A 21,054-nucleotide genomic window follows, 5' to 3' on the forward strand; every position below is an offset into this window, starting at 1 on the left:
ACATATTTGACCTTGACTCATTTGATTTGTTTGGTTTTAAAATTCACGAGAATGTGTTGTCAGTGACTGCATTCAATCCTAAAAACAGTGTAGCTAGCTTGCTGAAAGAATTCCCTGAACTCTTTTCTGAAGGTTTAGGCAAGGATCACAATTTTGTTACGCATATTACTATGAAAGACAATGCTCAGCCGAAATTTTGCCAGGCCAGGACTGTTCCCGGGACAAAGTCGCTGCTAAACGTAAAGAATTGCAAAATAGTGGAGCTATTTCGTCCATACAAGCTAATCAGTGGGCAAGTCCACTAATTTTGCTCCACAAACCTTCAGGTCGCATTCGCCTCTGTGTTGATTTTAAGTCTACAGTCAACCCACAAACTGTCATTAATATGTACCCATTGCCACGCCTGGAAGATCTCATGGACAGATTAGGCGCCGGTCATTAGTTTTCAAAAATTGACCTGCGCGACGCATATCTTCAAATACCACTAGATGAAGAATCTCAAAACGTGTGTTGTGAACACTCATTTGGGCTTGTTTAAGTATTTTTGGCAATACTTCCGCACTCGCCATTTTCCAACGTTATTCGGCACACTGTTCAAACTATTTGGACAGTATTGTTGTACCAGGTCGTACGCCTGAAGAACATATCGCAAATTTACGTGCTTTGTTTGGTATTTTATCGGGCGCAGGACTTAAGTGTAGACTGGACAAGTGTGAATTTTTAAACTTAGTTGCAGATCTTGGTCATGTCATAAACAGTCAAGGTGTACATCCTCTTCAGTCACATTTGTTAGCCACACGTGATCTACCAGTTCCTCGCAGTGCCACAGGATTGCTGTCAGGTTTAGAAAAAATGAACTATTATATTCGGCTCATACCGAATGCTGCACAAATCGCAGCTCCATTGCATCGCTTGCGTCGGAGGAATGTCCCCTTTGTTTGGACAGATGAGTGCACAGAATATTTTTAAAAACTTAAAGATACATTGCTCAATGATCGAAGCTTGGTTCGCATTGATCCTTGCAAACCAGCTGTGTAGCAAGTTGACGCTTCCTCTTACGGAATCGGAGCAGTGCTTTCACATCGAAAGTGTTGTCCAAAGCTCAGTGTATCGATTCACAAATAGAGAAGAGGCATTGGCTATTGCGTATGCTGTCACCAAACTCCACCACTATTTGTATGGCGGAAAATTCTACTTAGTAGCGGATCACAAGCCATTGCAGTCCTTGTTTCATCCGACAAGGCCGATTCCCTTACGAACTGCCCAGAAATTGCAAAGATGGGCTTTATTGTTGTCTCAATACCAGTACGAGATTGTGTATCGTCCGAGAGCTCGAGTTGGTAACGCGGACGCACTTTCACGTCTTCCGATTGGCCCTAATACAGACTTAGACGCTTCTGCTCCACCTTGTTGTCACATCAATACTCAGAATTCTGAGTTGCTACAATCCACTCCTCTAAAATGTAGGAAAACTGCACAACTTGATACAGATTTGAACGTTTGGTAAAATACATTCCCACAGCTTGGCCTTGCTCATTGCATAGCATAAAGAACGCTGTAGTGCGCCGATATTTTGCACGGCGGCATAGTCTCGCTATACAGCAAGGTGTGACTCATGTTCCAAATGACAGTGGATAGTCACGTGTGTTGATCCCCAAAGCTTTGCAAAAAGAAGTGTTGCGGTTACTTCACCAAGGACACTGGGAGATTATCCGTACGAAACAGTGAGCGCGTCGCCACTGTACTTGGCAGGCTATGGACACCCAAATAGAACAATGACGTCACAGTTTCACGCATGTGCGGAAAATCAGTCCGCTCCGCCACAGAAATTCTCTGCTTGGCCTAAGTCGCAATCACAATGGCAACATGTGCACATAGACTTTGCGGGACTTTTTTGGAACGCTCGTTGGTTGATTGTGGTAGACTCTTATAGCAAGTTTCATTTTTCTGTGCCACTGAACTCGACGACGTGACATAGCACAATGCAGGTGTTGTCCTCTATTTTTTGCCTCCAATGTTTGCCTGAAATCACACTGTCGGACAACGGCCCTCAGTTCCCGTCACACGAATTTTAAACATTATGTGAATGCAATGGCATACAGCATCTAACTAGTGCACCGTTCCATCCACAGTCAAACGGCAAAGCGGAACGTTTTGTCAGAACCTTGAAGCGGTAGATGGCCAAATTTCGCAACGCACACACCAGGGATCAAGCATTGCAACTGTTACTCGCCTCCTATCGTTCGCATCCACGAGATGGACCATTGCCGGCGAAATCTCTACACGGCTGTCGCCGTCGGACAGTGCTCCATCTGCTCCACCCCGTTCAGCATCTGGCGCCGAAGGAAGGCCGCAAGTATCGCTTCGCGCTGCATAATACTGCGTTTTTTAGGGTTTTTCGCGGCAGCAGACGGCGGGCGCGAGGCGAGGTCCTCATTTCAGGCCCAGGCACATTGCAGCGCCGACATCAGAATCAAATTCGCCACTGTCATGTGCACGGTGGTCCTTCTGTGTCTCTTCCCCCAGATTCACGGAATCCGAGGACGGCGCGGCCACAGCAGCCGCCAGAGGGTGTCATCACGACACCGCGGGACGACCCCATGGAGACGGAGCCTTCGCCTCCTCCGCTTCCTCTCGTCATACCGGTGGAGCTGGATCCGCCCACGCCGCAGCAGGCGACACCTTCTGCATCTGGTTGTGGACCTCAGGAGGTGGACGCGTTCCTTTCTGCTCGATTTCCGGGGGACGTTTCTTCCGGAGCGAAGGCCGGATGGCGTGGTACGACTGCAACCGTGACGTCTCCTGCAGTCACAGCTTCCGATCCAGCTCAGCGTCCACGATCCTGCCTCCTCTCCCATTGTCGAACTTCTTACACGACGACGGTCCGTCGATTTGAGGGGGTATAAATGTTCCTGCGTAAAGACAAGCGCCAGCATGCCAGGCGGGAACGTTAGAGCAGAGAGAGCTGTGAGAAGACATCAGCCTTTGCACGCTGACCGACCCAAGACAACAACTCGACAGCAGTGCCCTGCCCCCTACAAGATGATACAAGCGTCGCGGTGCTGGCCGCGCCCCTATTGTACGAATTCCCCAGAAGCGTCAAGACCAGCGTCCTGGATAGAAGCATTAAATGTATTACTAAACTTTCGCAGTTGTATATACTGAAGAGATTTCTTAATTGCATGTTTGCTCTTTGCTTGCGACATATCTATGCATTGTCATCTATTTTCTGTACTAAAATTCGTTAATACGATTTGCTTGAATTGTTGTCTAGAGATCCGAGAAAGCAGGTTTCCTAGGCACCCCACATTTGACGAGTAGACAGAATACAACACTTCCACTTAAATATGAATTAAATTTGTGCGCTATCCCCCACATACCACAATACTTACCGAGCGAGGTGGCGCAGTGGTTAGACACTGGACTCGCATTCGGGAGGACGACGGTTCAATCCCGGGTCCGGCCATCCTGATTTAGGTTTTCCGTGATTTCCCTAAATCACTCCAGGCAAATGCCGGGATGGTTCCTCTGAAAGGGCACGGCCGACTTCCTTCCCCATCCTTCCCTAATCCGATGAGACCGATGACCACGCTGTCTGGTCTCCTTCCCCAGAACAACCAACCAACCAACCACAATACTTAAGCTCATCTAGAAGAATTTCATGATTCAGATAGTTCAAATGGCTCTAAGCACTATGGGACTTAACATCTGAGGTCATCAGTCCCCTAGACTTAGAACGACTTAAACCTAACTAACCGAAAGACATCACGCACAATCATGCCCGAAGCGGGATTCGAACCTGCGACCGTAGCAGCAGCGCGGTTCCGGACTGAAGCTCCTCGAACCGCTCGGCCACAGCGACAGGCGATTCAAACAGTCAAGAGCCTTTGAGAGATCACAAAATATCCCAATGGGTGATGTTCGGTTATTCAAAGCATTTAATATCTGATCAATGAAAGCACATATAGCATTTTCTTGAAATGCCTTTTTGAAACCCAAATTGATATTTTGATAGTATTTCATTTTTACAAATATGATACTCGTGAATACATTACTTTTTCAAGAATTTTGGATAAAGCTGTAAGAAGGAAGAGTGGAAGGTAGTTGTTAGCATCCGATGTATCACCTTTTTTATGCAATGGTTTAACAATAGCGTGTTTCAGTCTATCTGGAAAAATGACTATTTCAGTGAGGTACTACATATGTGGCTGAGAATCCTACTTATCTGTTGGGAACAAACTTTTAGTACTGTATTATAAATGCCATCAATTCCATGTGAGGTTTTACTTTTGAGTGCATTTATTGTCTTCCTAATTTCAGTAGGAGACGCGAGTTGAATTTCAGTTTTATCTAACTGCATAGGTCTTGTCTCCTCCATATACTGCCTTGCATTTTTAATGAATATCTGGATCCTATTTTCTCTACAACACTTGGTTATTAAAAATCTTTCCTACTTCTCACCTTTTGTTAACAAATTTTTCAGTGAGTTTGATACAAACACAGTCTTCCTGTGCTCTCGGTTGCCTCGTTTCCCTTTTAACAATAATAACTACGGCGAAAGCACAGTGGCTGTCTACACAGTCCTCCTCTACCACGTCACAAATATTAGAACGTGTACTCTGAGCTTCCATAGTTCTAACATTCAGTTACCTTCCAGTCCCATGATTGTCATTTCCTGTTTCACCTTTTCTGTCAGATGTGGCAGCTGTGAAATCAGATTTCTACAGAACTCTTTAACAGATTCACGAAATTTTAGTACTCCAAAATCTCTCAAAACATTATTTGTTTGTTGTGTGATCAGAACTCACTAAGAAATGCAGTTTTAAATTCAGAACGATTTTTACGTCTAATCATTACATCAGCTGACCATCGCAAAGCATTTCCTGACAAGTGATATCTTGTGAAAGAAATGTTCTCACATTCTGACCATGCATATGGTAGAACATCCTCAGAGTCATTCCAGAACTATAAAGGGTGAATTGTTTTGTATGGATCAAAATGTTAAAACTTACGACATCCGATAAAAGCTGCGTGAACTGAAGCAACATGCTGTACGGCAGTATTACAAGAGCTACGAGAGATTTCTCTATTTTCTATTTTGGTAATACTAGTATTCAGTTCTTTTACTTGTAGTTCTATTGCACACTCTGTCAGAAAACTTTTTATCGACATCCTCAGCGTATGTGGGGTGGTGGGTAACAATCAAATGGCCTGTGTTTTTCGTTATGTCGTTATGAAAAGACTCTAAAATTGTCTGTAAGTGCTTTCCACCTACCTCGCCGTCTACATGAACTTCAAGACTATTTTTTTCCGGTCTGCTAGAAAGCGATGGTGAACGTGCCGAATATAATTTACAGTTTTCAAGTTCACATTACTCTTTGTGCTAACTGAAAGAAAATGTTCTACTTGCTGTTTACTTAGCAGGATCACGAACTAAGACTATAAATAAAAGTTTCGAGTTTTAACTGATTGATGTATTTTGTAAACGTTAACATGCACAAAATATGAGCACTAGTATTGTAACTGTTGGAAAAGGCGCTATTAACAGTTCAGAGGCGAACTCTACGGGAAGTTCCAAGTAAATGATCTATCGCCCTGGCCTCTAATCACCAAAAATTATTTTCTCGCCTTAAAAGCGGAAAATAATATCGCCTCCTGCCGTACAGTTTTTTCAACTTTACAGGTACAGACAGCTGCTTCTCTGAAATCTAAGCGATCCAGGGCTGTGTAGAGTCCTTGCGACTTCATTTCCTACGTTTATTGACAACGCATTCAAGTCTGCCCAGCTCTGGCGTTAACCAAGTCACAACGTATGCAGTCTTTTGACTGACACGGACAGTGTGATACCTCAGTACGAAGTGTGTCTTCTCAGTGCCTCTCTGGCAGTATTTCTATAGGGGTGCAGCGGACTGGCAAACGAAACATCTACCATCAACCGACCTACGCACAGGTAGCAGTACGTAAATGGCCCCTCTGTTGGACATGTATTAATTAAAAGCTCTGTCATTTAGCACTTACAATCATCTTAATTTTCATATAAATACAGCCAAGTTTGCTTTAGTTACTGAATAGTTATATCTCTACTGCATTTTTAAACTGCTAGCTAGAATCTTTAGAATGTAACTGACAGTAGAACATGACATGAAATGCCTCTCTAAGATTCCTTGTAAACACTGTCATTTACAGTACAGTCTGGACTTCTGCTACAGCTGCATTATCGCGTGAATGTAATCGAGTGCTGTAATTAGAACTTCTTATTACAAATGCAAATTACACTTAGTCTACCATGAATAAGCAAATTTTCGATCCAATTTTGGTTTTTAGTAAATAACTTGAAAAGTAACTGAGGTACCTTATTGGTGTCACATATTTAACGTTTTTACATGAAACTGAGGCTACATATTTTCAGCTTTATGAGTGTAATATTTAGCGGCTTCAATTTTTCGTAAAAGCGCCGATTTTAACTTAAAGATTGCTTTGATCGATTTGAGACTTATAGATTTCGTTTTAACTTACATTTGCATGTGCTGGACAATTTGTTAGCTTTGTTGTTTTATTATTCAACGCTACGTATTTTTTTCTTAAGATCGTATATTTTGCGTAACATATCCATTTAATCATTCTGGGACTATACAATCTTAACATGAATGTACTTAAGCATACACTGACGAAGTTTCACTCTTAAGTTATGGTGCAAAAAGAACCATAATGTAGTGGTTTTTTAAAAATCATATAAATAAAATAACGCAGAAATGTTTTTGATTATTAAAAAAATAATTTTGTGATTTAGAATTTTCTGTCTTTACCTGGAAGACAAACACAAAAATTTCGCTCTCTTATAGCGTTTTAACACTCACTCATCTAATCACAAATGTGGGCACTGTGGTGTGTGTCCTTCTTTCACTAAAACATTTAAGGTAGAAGATGGGACGTCAGTATGGACGATGTTAACCCTGAAAGAGTGGTTCAGTGTGGGGCGGCGGAGGGGTGAAGTGGACTGTGGTAGTCGTCGTGAGGTTGTGGACCACTGCGGATGCGGTGGGGACGGAGTCTCAGCCGTTGTTTCTAGGCTCCCAGTTAACATACAATACAATACAATACAATACAATGATCGATGTCCTTTTCGCCATTCTTTAAAAAAAAGGGAAGGGGAGGAGTCATTGTGCTTGGTGTCCTTCGCACTTCCTTCTGCATACAGCTTGTAGGCTGGCTTTCATGAAGTCTCCATATCCCTTAGAAACAAATAACATAGCCTAAGCTTCTTTTCTCAACTTGTATCTAAAGGAGGATATAACACATTCTATACTCTATTTTTCTTTTATAATTTTAGTAATTCATAGAGAAATTGTCATAAAGAATTTTTCTTTTTAAAATTTCTTATTACGAAAATTGTTACTAAATTTCTCTTTATGACTATTGGCAATAATGTCCTTCATAAAATCTTAAAGTTAGTCTAGCTCCATTCCACTAGTTAGTTCATTATTAAACATGAACCTCGGACTTTGAATTTTTATAAACCTTAACTATTATGCTCTGAAAGTCAACATAGGTTCTTAAATTAGTCACATTTTGGGCAAGATTTGCAATTTACTTCGTTACCTTGGATGTTTCTTTACTTAGAAAATCGAGTAATTCTTGTAAGCTCTTCTTCATATGGTTCAATTATCGTACCGATCGGTATGCTAAAGAAGTTATTTGTTAAACAGCACTTACTTTGCTTTGTAACACTCATAATTGAAAAGCAGTTTTTATTATAACGTACCACAACTCTACAGTCTTCATTTCTTAACACATTCCTTTATTTGTATTGTTGCATCTGTGGGTCAATATTTATCTGTAAATTGAACATCTGCCTTATGCAAGATTACGTGTTTCTCAACCCTTTTTATGAGACGGGAAGGAATTGCACATCAATATTCCACTATTTCACCTTATACATGAAAGGCTTATTTCAATAGTGGTACAAGTCCATTACCTCCACTTTTCTGTCTATAATGCTTCTGACATTAATGGTCCAAACAAACAGAAAGAAAGGTTCATCTATAGCAAGAAACCATAAGCTTGAATATTACTGGTATCTCAACTGCAGATTTTTCAGCGCTCATTTAACTTTAGGACTCTGTATCTCAGTATGAACAAAAATGGACTTGTACCACTACTGAAATAAGCCCTTCATATCAGCCACTCACTCATTATTCCTTTTTTCCCTATTTTCATTTACCCTATATTTCACTTTCCTACATGTTTCGACACTTCTTCCTTCCTTTTAGCTCCGTCAGCCTACTGACCTCATTATTTACACATATTTTTGGTGTGACCCTCATGCCACTTTCACATATCTCCTTTAATTAATATCAAAACGCTTTGGCTTGCCTCTATTCGCACCACATAATTACCCTCTCTTACCTACAGACGACCTTACTTCCAACATGATAATTATTTATATATGCCGAGTTTATTCTTTCAAATTTTAGGAATTATCAGCTCCAATTACTTCTCTTAACGTAAAGTGTCTGTATTTTGTTGTTACGTCGATTAATCCCTTTTTGTGGATCTATTTATTATTTGTTTACCTTAGCTATTATTTTTCTATCACCGGTGCTTATAAGTTACCCATTGTTAATTTAACATTAAGAATTTACTATTAAAAAGTACCTCCCATATTCTCTTATAAGTTATCACTCCAGTACAGTCATTTTCTGGAATCATTCTTACTTTCTAGGAACATATTACAAACTAATAGAATGTGTACAACATGAAGGCATGTGTTTCTTACATACTATCGACAAAAGAGAAGAAGAGCATCAAACTTGAAAGGCAAATAGTTCCATTCCGGCTTAGGTCGCACACTACGCCAAGCTGTGAATACGCCAAACAGTGGTAGACTCCCAGACTCCCTACGGAATCTAATTACTGTCACTTTTGAAAGGCTTCAAATCTATAGGGTTTCGTACATCTAGTTCTCACTTACTTTTAGGTATTCTAGTCCATATGCGTTTTCATGAAGCTTACCCGTTATTCTGAACGGTCCTTGATAAACATGCACAAACTTCTTTGTTTCCACTGAAGTTTTCTCAGAACTCCAGGCATATTTGAGAATACATTGCGATGAGTGGTCAATACTTCACTTAATTCTGCCCTTTTCTTATCAGAAATCTGATCCATTGACTTTAGCTTAGTCTCTATTTCTTCCCTCAAATAGTTTTGTTAGTTACTTCCGTGGATTCATTGCCTTTTCTCCCCCACAACCTCCCTTCCACAATATCATGTGTGTCTTTCAATCTTTACGAACTTCATCTTTTCGGTTTTGAAAATACTATGCGGTTTAGTTAGCCCTACTTTGGCTTGCAGATCATGGTGGATGTAATTGATTTTATAATTTAAGCTATTCAGATTTGAGTTCATTGTATTTTTTAGTTCTTTATTACTGGGTTCAATATTACTTCAGTTTTTACTACTGGATTCCATCGTACTGCTCAGTTCTTTTTGATGCGATTCAACTTTAGAAAACAATAATCGCATCAAGTTTGGTGCCTCTGCCTTACCACGTGGCATATCATCCGGTTTTAAAAGATTTTCTAGCATTCTCTGAGTCGGCTGAATTTCAGAAGTATTAAACTCAGTTTCATTATCTTATAACTCTTTTAATTCCATTTTTTTTCTTTTTTGACTTTAACTTTATTTACATCAACATCCTAAATTGGTACCAACTTCGCAGTAACATTGAAATTTACCTCTGATTCTACTTTTGACAAATCAAGTTCAGATTTTCGATTTATTACTTTAACATCGCCATCCCGGTTAACTTTAGTTTCTACTTCTGAGGATCCATTGTCAGACACTAGTTCCATCTTAACTTTCACATGATCCTTATTAGTAGAGTCCATCTTTAATAGCCTGTTAGGTGCAGTTGACAAATACTTTAAAGAGTCCTGAATTAATTGCTTGATCTCAACCAGCCATGCCGGCACGGTTTAAAAGGCAACGTGATGTGCCGCGTTGCGACGTAATGCAGACAGCAGCAGCAGCTATGACGGTGAGGATGGAAGTGGATATCGCCTACTCAGTATCCCCAGGGTGACCTGGCCATCCGTGAGCGCACGCAGTAGCTTTCGGGAAGTTGCAGGTTCACGCAGCTCTGCAATGTGTAACGTTCCCTGACAGCACACACACTATTAATAAAATGAAATGACATTTAATTGTACTATGTACGCCGCTATGAAGCAATTCGTATGTACTGTAATTGTTTAACAAAAAATATTATTTAATTTTGTATAAAGGACTTGGTTATCATTGTAATATTTTCTGTAATAACATTCTCGATGTATTTATGATTGTAATATTTCTGTACTCATAATATAATTACGAAATATGTTAAATCTGCGATGAAAAAATGTAAAATATAGCCACAGAGGAAAATAATGTTGTAAGATTAGAAAGAGAAATTCAAAATCAGCAGTAGTATAAAAAGCACTACATAATGTGCATTCTTTGTCGTCTTCCTCGAGAGCTGAGAGAGAGAGAGGAACCTGTGACGTATCATTATATGAATGAGTAGACTTCTTTTGTCTGTATCTATCTTTAGCCGCCATTAGAGGAGAAATTATAAAGGTGTTGTGTAATTTTAATTATTGTTATGGTCTAAATACATTATAATTTATCAAAATTGTGTATTTCTAATGTAAATTAGCTTGCCCATGTCATCTATAATATTTCTTTACAGAATTTTCAGCACGTTTAGCGATTATCGTTGATGTTGCTGGGCTGTGCCGCGACCGAACGATTTGCGGCGGTGGCACATTTAAAAAATTGTTCCGCTATAGAATTAACCAAACCCGTAAATCGGGAGCAGGTAAAATTAGCAGTGAATTACGAAATATTTTTCTTTTACAGCGATCCTGAGGCTGACTGATTTTATTACTGGTTTTACATTTGCGCATTCATAGGCGGATAATTAACGTTGAAGTTGTTCATCTGTTGGTTCTTTCAATTTCTAAAGCAAATAACCTAAACGTACAGTGAAGTGTGTTTTGTCAATGTTAATTAGTTCAGGTCGGCTTGGCAATATTTAACCATTTTATGCTAACAGTCTTGTGTTCCATAGCTAACGCCGGGAAAGAATTCAGTAAATATTTAAAAACCCACTGCATCTAGAAAATATGTGCCAAGGCCGAAATACGTAAAAAATTTAATTTAAATAATTTTCAAAGTCATAAATGTTATTAATCAGTTACTTTGAATTTATCAGCATGAGAGGGTTGCTAAAGTTCACGTAATTGTAAATGTGCTTAATTATGTCTAAATGAATTTTTATTACCACACGTAAAAAAAGTGGTTCTACAACAAAGTTCGTATTTTCATCCAATCATTTTACATAATAAATATTTTTTTTCTCATTAAAATGATGCATCGTCTTCTTCTAACCTCAGCGCCGGTGGTCGCCGCGGTGTAGTGTCGTCTTCTTACCTCCTTCTGTAACGTTCAAGATTACTCGGCTAAAGTTTACAATTTACTTTCCACGCACACGAGCATATGTTAATACTGTGTCTGCACTGGTTTCGACATATTTCGCTTCGGAATCATGTTAATGCCTATCGAGTTCCCTGTTTTGTACCGATCACTTTCACAGTTCTGTTTCCCGGCCGATGCACCATATGTGGGATGTCCTGTGTTTTTTGTTATGTGGTTATGAAAAGACTCTAAAAGTGACTGTTCGTGTTTTCCACCTACCTCGCCGTCTACATGAACCTGAAGACTATTTTTGTGCGGTCAGCCAGAAAGAGATGGTGAACATACTGAACATAATTTACAGTCTGCTAGTCCACAGTTTTCTTTGTGCTCACTGAAGGAAAATGTTCTTACTTGCTGTTTACTCAGCGGGATCAGGAACTATGACTATCAATAAAAGTTTCGAATTTTAACTGAGTGTTATATTCTGAGTCTTAGCACTGTAACTAATGTCCCTAACGGAAACGCACTGTTAACAGTATAGAGGCCAACTTTCGGGAAGTTCCAAGTAAAATGTTCGTGAAACTGAGGACATTATGAATGTTCAGCTTTCTGAATCTAATAATTAGCATCTTCAGTTTTTCATAAAAACGCTGATTTTAACCAAACGATTTCTCTGGTCAAGTTGAGATTTGTAGCTTTTAATTGTGACATTCATTTGCATATTCTGAATAATTTTTTTTAGCTTTGACGTTTTATTATTCAGCGCCGCTTATTTTTTCTTAAGATCGTATATTTTGCATTACATATCCACCTGATCGTTCTGGGACTTTACAGTGTTAACATGAATATACTTAAGAATAAAGTGACGAATTTTGGAAAAGTTATTTTAATCTTTAATTTCACTCTTAAATTATGGTGCAATCTTTTGTACGTTAAGCACAGGCGCGTTATAATGACGTGGTGCTGGCAGTAGTGAACTGGGATAAGCTCCGGCACACTCTCTCCCCTCTATACCTCTTATAGCGCTTGTTTCGCCTCGCATTCCATACAACAGAAGTTTTCTTTGCACATTGTCAAACCGTCAATGTCTTCAGCAAATCTTGGCAGAAATATCTGTCCTTCTTGCGCTTTAATTCCTCTTCCGAAGTTTCCTTTCATTGAAAAGCTGCAACCAAGCTGCAACCTTACCTCCACCCTCTCGATACATGAATGTCTTTCTTGGACTTCCAGTTTTACTGGTTCCACTTGGGTTTTATAGATGATTCAGCAGTCTCCTTACAGTAGTCCTAATCTTCTTAGATCGGTGCTCATCTTATTCAACCTAACATTATCTTAGGCTGTTCCTGTTCCTTTCTGGAACCAAACTAATTTTCATCGAGTGTCTTCAATTCTTCTTGCAGTTCTTCTGCATACTGCATTCATAAGAAAAACATTGACATCGCTCAGTATATTGTATGGGTGGAAAACGAGTAATTTTTCCAGCGTGACGGTCAGTCCAGTAGTTGATAGTTCGGGTCCTGTGGGGTATGACATGAGACTTATAGATGGCAGACTCGATCTTGTGTTCCATCGCGAATTGTCGTGTTTAAGAACTGATACAAAGAAGAAGAAAACTAGACTGAAGCTGAAAATTTGAGTATTTGCAATTATTCTCAGTTAATGATGGCAGCCTTCAAAACAAGGATACGTTTGATCACACGCACCTCAACATTTGTTCTTTCCAAGCTTTAAAGATCCCTTCTCACCATTTCCCATCAGGCCCTTGCTACACATGACAAAAACAGTCCCCCACTAATACCATGATAAAGACATGATGGAAAAGATAAATGTTACCACGAAGAGTACCAGTGCGATGTTTATCAACGTTTGCATAACAGGTACTAAATAACTTCCATTCGCAACTGAAGTCCACCTCAATATCAGTATGAAGTGTGACTCCCACAGGCAAAAATGCACTCTTGTATTCGTTGTGGCATGGAATGAGACAGCTTCCGAATGCCATCTTGAGGAATAGCTGGTATGAAGGTACATGTCTTCCCAGCACATCCCAGACATGCTTTATGGGAGACAAACCAGTGGATGGACAGGCAGTCAAAGACATTCAGTCTCCTTTCAACAATTACTAAATTAATTCTGTTTTGATATCCAATAGCTCCTCCCCTCATCACAGTCCCAGAAATCAGATTGCTGCTTCCTGGGAAGTTTCTCCAGGTCATCTACAGACATCTTGGCGTCAAATGTACCATCACAAATAGAAGCAAGATTCATCGCCGAGCACCACAGAATACAACTCAGTGTCCCAGCTGACTCTAGTTCTGTTGTCTGAGGTTTGGTGTTGGCACTAACAGAAGCTTGGCAACTCGGGATTTCAAGTCATCTTCCAGCAATCTGTTCCTGATTGCTCATGGTGACGTTCGGCCTGTAATCTCTGCCTGGATTACAGCTATTGATAGCCATCTATTCCTATCAGCCTGTCGAAAACTCCAGCGATATTCCCGAGTGTACTGCTTCTGAAAGGACTCTTGCCAAACTTTTGTACTGAGTCCATCTCCACACCACACTTTCTAGTGTTACTGCGCTACAGTTAACTGCTGTGCTACCTGCCGGTTGAGATCCTTCCATGACCCTCACGCCAGAGATTCGAGCTGCCTCAAAGTCTGAAATATGGTGATAAGCTGCATATGCACATCCTCTAGGTATGCTGCACTGCGATCTCCGGCTGAAAATCTCCGGTAATGATAGGCACACCGAATAGCCTTCATGTACTGACACGATTCGTCGTCTGTAGAGATGACTTTTTTTCTGTACGGAAAATCGGTTCGAGTAAGGAAGAAATTTTAATCAACGTATTCTCCAAGAATGGAATTACGAGATTATTAGTTTCGTAGCGTTCAGGTGTCATCTGTTTTCCATTTCCGTCAGTAATATGTGATGCGAAAAGTTGCTCTAACCTTTGCCTCACTCTCGTGTAAGAGGCTCCGTGCCATGGACAGTGGACTGAAGAAGACTGCAGCCCTGCTCCTTTGCATGTGGCAGTTTGAGGTTTGTCCTGTGTTTTCTCGACACTGCAACGCACTACTTGCGTTTTTGGTTGATTTTGGTAGAAGGATGGGGCCTTGTGGGATTGCATATCATTGGTAACAATTACACATGTAAGTATTTATTAACACCGTGAGAATTTTCTTATTGCCTTACAGCTGACTTAGTTGAGAAAGTGATTAAGAAAAATCTGAATATTAATTTTAATCAATTAAGGAAACCCAAACAAATGACTAGATAACATAAAATTAAGTGAAGTTAAACAGAAATTTTGCAGATTCTTACAATTTGAGAAGTTAAACAGAAATGCTGTAAGCTTTTAAACAGTTCACTAGCTATGCAGAAATTTTGAAACCGTTTGAAATATCAGTTGACGTAAAGGAAATATTTCATCACAAAATTTACAACAAACATGACAAAGTGAATCGAACACAAAAATGAGATGTAAATGTTACGACTAGGGAAATGCTCGGGCCGATCACCGGAAAATTTCGGGACGTTATACATTTTACAACATGTGCAACCTGGAAGAACTGGGATCTCCCGGTTCTGCAATGCAGTAAAATATCCTTTAAAGCACATGCATCTTAATATAAAAGGCCAATAGAAATCCATGAAATACAAAGCATATACATTGAAGCGCCAAAGAAACTGGTATAGGCATGCGTATTCAAATGAAGAGATATGTAAGCAGGCAGAATAAGGCGCTGCGGTCGGCAACGCCTATATAAGTCAACAAGTGTCTGGCGCAGTTGTTAGATCGGTTACTGCTGCTACAAAACCGAATTATCAACATTTAAGTGAATTTGAACGTGGTGTTATAGTCAGCGTACGAGCGGTGGGGCACAGCATCTCCGAGATAGGGACGAAGTGGGAATTTTCCCGTACGACCATTTCACGAGTGTACCGTGAATATCAGGAATCCGGTAAAACATCAAATCTTCGACATCGCTGCGGCCCCAAAAAGATCCTGCAAGAACAGGGCTAACGACGACTAAAGAGAATCGTTCAACGTGACAGAAGTGCAACTCTTCCGCAAATTGCTGCAGATTTCAGTGCTGGGTCATCAACAAGTGTCAGCATGAGAACCATTCAACGAAACAACATGGATGTGGGCTTTCGGAGCCGATGACCTACTCGTGTACCCTTGATGACTGGACGACACAAAGGTTCGCGCCTCGCCTGAGCCCGTCAGCATCGACACTGGACTGTTAATGAGTGGAAACATGTTGCCTGGTCGGACGAGTCTCGTTTCAAATTGTATCGAGCGGATGGACGTGTACGGGTATGGAGACAACCTCATGAATCCATGGACCCTGCGCGTCAGCAGGCACTGTTCAAGTTGGTGGAGGCTCTGTAATGATGTGGGGCGTGTGCAGTGGGAGTGATATGGGACCCCTGATAACTCTAGATACAAGTCTGACGGGTAACACGTACGTAAGCGTCCTGTCTGATCATCTGCATACATTCATGTCCATTGTGCATTCCAACAGACGTGGACAATTCCAGTAGGACAATGTAACTCCCCACACGTCCAGGAAAACTCTTCTGAGTTTAAACACTTCCGCTGGACACCAGTCTCCCCAGACATAAACATTATTGAACATATCTGGGATGCCTTGGAACGTGCTGTTCAGATGAGATCTACGCAACCTCGTACTCTTACGGATTTATGGGCAGCCCTGCAGGATTCATGGAGTCATTTCCCTGCAGCACTACTTCAGACATTAGTCGAGTCTATGCCATGTCGTATTACAGCACTTCTGCGTGCCCGCGGGGGTCCTACATAATATTAGGCAGGTGTACCAGTGTATTAATTATAAGGCTAAAGGATTTCTTTGGCCCCCACTTAAGTTTAAACCACAGGACTACAGCTGAAGATAAATGGCACAAGCTAATAAGCCGTTTAAAATTTGCTTAACAGTGAGGCCTAAGAACGAAACCGTTTGCCCCAAAATGGCAACAGCCTTTTAATGCAAAAGAGACAAAAGAAGTATATCAAAAGTCATTAATTAAAATAAATTATTGTAGAAAAATATCAAATGGACGCCAGCAAGAGTAAACAATTCAGCAGTTACCAGATCCAACTTAACCAGCGACGCCAACTTATAAACAGTATCACTTTTTACTATTTAAAGGTCCCTCAAACCAAATTATGTAGGCTTATAAAACGAGAGGCCGAGTGTATTACCAGGTTTTGCTAGCCAGTTTCAACAAAACACGAAGTAACACTGGGCAAAAGTACGCAAGACAAACCGGCATTGAAACTACTCCAAGCGGCAACGAATTGACAGACCGGCTAACATCAAGTGATTCATAAAATTTTGATAAGATTAAGCAGCTTGAAAATTACCAAGCAGTATATTAAAATTCGCTCACCACATAATCAGAGGCTGTGGTGAAGCTCGGATACACACGCTAGGGCAGAACCGTGCAGCGGCCGTAATAGACACAGGAGCTAGGAAGACGCAGTTGACAGCAAGAAGCCAAGGCGGAAGACAGCTGAAAACTCCACTGGGAAGGTGCGAGTAATCCAAGCCCGGTAGTCTTCCTGACGTACCCGAGGCATGGCCCGCTCGCCTGGACTCAGTAAATGCCTCTGGATGTGCCGCTGCCAGCGCCGCGCAGCCAACTCAGCAAACACGCCGTGCCCAAGCTTGCCTGCGTTCCCCTCCCTCCAAGCGTGCTAAGAACCAACTGAGGGCGACCGCCTCTGCTCGCTGATCCAAACCAATTCCTCCTCGCTCAAGCATGACATGACTATTAATGGTCGTGGCATGGCTCAGACGTATTTTTCTCTTCTTGGGTTGTTCCGCAATGTAAGAATGCGAAATGGAATATCCGGGATATATATATCGCTGGGCAATCCACGCAGTGACTATTAATTTACATTTAATGTCTATGTAAATTAATAGTCACTGCGTGGATTGCCCAGCGATATATATATCCCGGATATTCGATTCTCCACTGTGTATTGCACACGCGCTGTATGGTACTAACAATGAGATACAGAGAAATCGCTGGGCAATCCATGCAGTGACTATTAATTTACATTTAATGTATATATATATATATATACATATACACTCCTGGAAATTGAAATAAGAACACCGTGAATTCATTGTCCCAGGAAGGGGAAACTTTATTGACACATTCCTGGGGTCAGATACATCACATGATCACACTGACAGAACCACAGGCACATAGACACAGGCAACAGAGCATGCACAATGTCGGCACTAGTACAGTGTATATCCACCTTTCGCAGCAATGCAGGCTGCTATTCTCCCATGGAGACGATCGTAGAGATGCTGGATGTAGTCCTGTGGAACGGCTAGCCATGCCATTTCCACCTGGCGCCTCAGTTGGACCAGCGTTCGTGCTGGACGTGCAGACCGCGTGAGACGACGCTTCATCCAGTCCCAAACATGCTCAATGGGGGACAGATCCGGAGATCTTGCTGGCCAGGGTAGTTGACTTACACCTTCTAGAGCACGTTGGGTGGCACGGGATACATGCGGACGTGCATTGTCCTGTTGGAACAGCAAGTTCCCTTGCCGGTCTAGGAATGGTAGAACGATGGGTTCGATGACGGTTTGGATCTACCGTGCACTATTCAGTGTCCCCTCGACGATCACCAGTGGTGTACGGCCAGTGTAGGAGATCGCTCCCCACACCATGATGCCGGGTGTTGGCCCTGTGTGCCTCGGTCGTATGCAGTCCTGATTGTGGCGCTCACCTGCACGGCGCCAAACACGCATACGACCATCATTGGCACCAAGGCAGAAGCGACTCTCATCGCTGAAGACGACACGTCTCCATTCGTCCCTCCATTCACGCCTGTCGCGACACCACTGGAGGCGGGCTGCACGATGTTGGGGCGTGAGCGGAAGACGGCCTAACGGTGTGCGGGACCGTAGCCCAGCTTCATGGAGACGGTTGCGAATGGTCCTCGCCGATACCCCAGGAGCAACAGTGTCCCTAATTTGCTGGGAAGTGGCGGTGCGGTCCCCTACGGCACTGCGTAGGATCCTACGGTCTTGGCGTGCATCCGTGCGTCGCTGCGGTCCGGTCCCAGGTCGACGGGCACGTGCACCTTCCGCCGACCACTGGCGACAACATCGATGTTCTGTGGAGACCTCACGCCCCACGTGTTGAGCAATTCGGCGGTACGTCCACCCGGCCTCCCGCATGCCCACTATACGCCCTCGCTCAAAGTCCGTCAACTCCACATACGGTTCACGTCCACGCTGTCGCGGCATGCTACCAGTGTTAAAGACTGCGATGGAGCTCCGTATGCCACGGCAAACTGGCTGACATTGACGGCGGCGGTGCACAAATGCTGCGCAGCTAGCGCCATTCGACGGCCAACACCGCGGTTCCTGGTGTGTCCGCTGTGCCGTGCGTGTGATCATTGCTTGTACAGCCCTCTCGCAGTGTCCGGAGCAAGTATGGTGGGTCTGACACACCGGTGTCAATGTGTTCTTTTTTCCATTTCCAGGAGGATTGCCCAGCGATGTCTCTGTATCTCATTGTTAGTACCATACAGCGCGTGTGCAATACACAGAGGAGACGCAATGCAACATCGCCTCAGCCACCACCAAGGTTTCACACATTATCTAAAGTTTTCCCTCAGGAGTGGGATCTGACACCATCTCTTAATCCACCTAACAGAAGGGATATGACGGTTGTGAACAAGCTTATCTGGTACCTGGTGGCAACAATATTTCCCAGAAAGTGTTCTATCGTTGCGAAACACATTCGACGGTTTTATTCATTTTTCTTATAAAAAAACTTTTATCTTTGGTTTCAGAACGTGCTCTAGTCGCATATGAGACCCTCTTGTATGTTGTTTAGGAGTCTTCTCTGCGAATGCATAGTTCGCTGGTGTAAAATGACGATGGCGCTTTTGTATGTTGTTTAGGAATCTTCTCTGCGAATGCATAGTTCGCTGGTGTAAAATGACGATGGCGCTTGACATTATAGTAATAAAATTGAGCCCGCATCTCGTGGTCGTGCGGTAGCGTTCTCGCTTCCCACGCCCGGGTTCCCGGGTTCCCGGGTTCGATTCCCGGCGGGATCAGGGATTTTCTCTGCCTCGTGATGGCTGGGTGTTGTGTGCTGTCCTTAGGTTAGTTGGGTTTAAGTAGTTCTAAGTTCTAGGGGACTGATGACCATAGATGTTAAGTCCCATAGTGCTCAGAGCCATTTGAACCATTTTTTTGAATAAAATTGAACGGGACTCACTTTCCCAATATTCTGAAAAATGTTCAATTTATTTGGTCACGAACCAGCTCTCGGCTTCTTGGACCACAGTCTGGTGACTGTTGAATATTACAAACACAGTCAAAAATACGTGAAACATGATGTTGTTGTGGTGGTCTTCAGTCCTCAGACTGGTTTGATGCAGCGCTCCATGCTAATATATCCTGTGCAAGCTCCTTCATCTCTACGATTTTTACCCTCCACTCTGCCCTCCAATGCTAAATTTGTGATCCCTTGATGCCTCAGGACTGCACATGTTCTATTTATTTGATCACGAACCAGCTCTCGGCTTCTTGGACCACAGTCTGGTGACTGTTGAATATTACAAACACAATCAAAAATACGTGAAACATGATGTTGATGTTGTGGTCTTCAGCGGCCTACTGCAGACCGACACTTAAGAGACACCAAATACAAATCGACATCGAGAGACAGGCCCTGCCATATGGCACTCGCAGCGTTACGCTGAAATTAAATGTAAATAATACGTCTTTTGTAGTGGGCGTCGCTCTACTGCAGTGTCACACATGACGAATAAATAGGAAAACAGTAAAACGTCTGTGTAGGGCCATGTTTTTACCTACACTGTCACTTGGCTGAATGTGTATAGGGCTCTGTGGCATCACTCAAACACAGCCAAATTGTCACACTAGCTGTGTATCTCTAACAAAGTTGACGCATGTCCTCACCTCGGTGACGGTTAAAACGATTTCGCCCCCGTGTGGGGTCGAACCACCAACCTTTCGGTTAACAGCCGAACGCGCTAGGCGATTGCGCCACGGAGGCCTTGACTTTCGCTCCCTTGTGCTCTGTATATCAATGCAATTCGCATACCTTCTGCAGGAATCTCGCAGTATGGTAGCATCTGCTTACGCCTCTTCATATGGATAACGTGTATGCACGCTGTAGCGAGGCTCATAAACGAATGACATCGCCAAGCATGACATTATGCTACAAAATGCATACAAACCACTGTTGCGCTTATGCATTCAGAAAACCTCTGAGGCCAGTAGAATACTTGTCATAGGTTGTAGAACATCCTTTTCATTCAGTGTATGGTTCAAATGGCTCTGAGCACTATGGGACTCATGCCCGCATCTCGTGGTCGTGCGGTAGCGTTCTCGCTTCCCACGCCCGGGTTCCCGGGTTCGATTCCCGGCGGGGTCAGGGATTTTCTCTGCCTCGTGATGGCTGGGTGTTGTGTGCTGTCCTTAGGTTAGTTAGGTTTAAGTAGTTCTAAGTTCTAGGGGACTTATGACCACAGTAGTTGAGTCCCATAGTGCTCAGAGCCATTTGAAC

At 42.4% G+C, this 21,054-nt stretch overlaps 1 non-coding gene across 1 annotated transcript; it reads right to left on the reverse strand.

Annotated features, from left to right (window-relative positions):
• Positions 1-20,467: 20,467 nt before the first annotated feature.
• Positions 20,468-20,541, reverse strand: Trnan-guu. Its single transcript has one exon. It is a non-coding gene; the product is annotated as a tRNA-Asn (tRNA).
• Between the last annotated feature and the right edge of the window lie 513 nt (positions 20,542-21,054).

The sequence above is a fragment of the Schistocerca americana genome, chromosome 3 (genome assembly GCF_021461395.2).
Source record: "Schistocerca americana isolate TAMUIC-IGC-003095 chromosome 3, iqSchAmer2.1, whole genome shotgun sequence".
NCBI classification, from domain to species: Eukaryota; Metazoa; Arthropoda; class Insecta; order Orthoptera; family Acrididae; genus Schistocerca; species Schistocerca americana.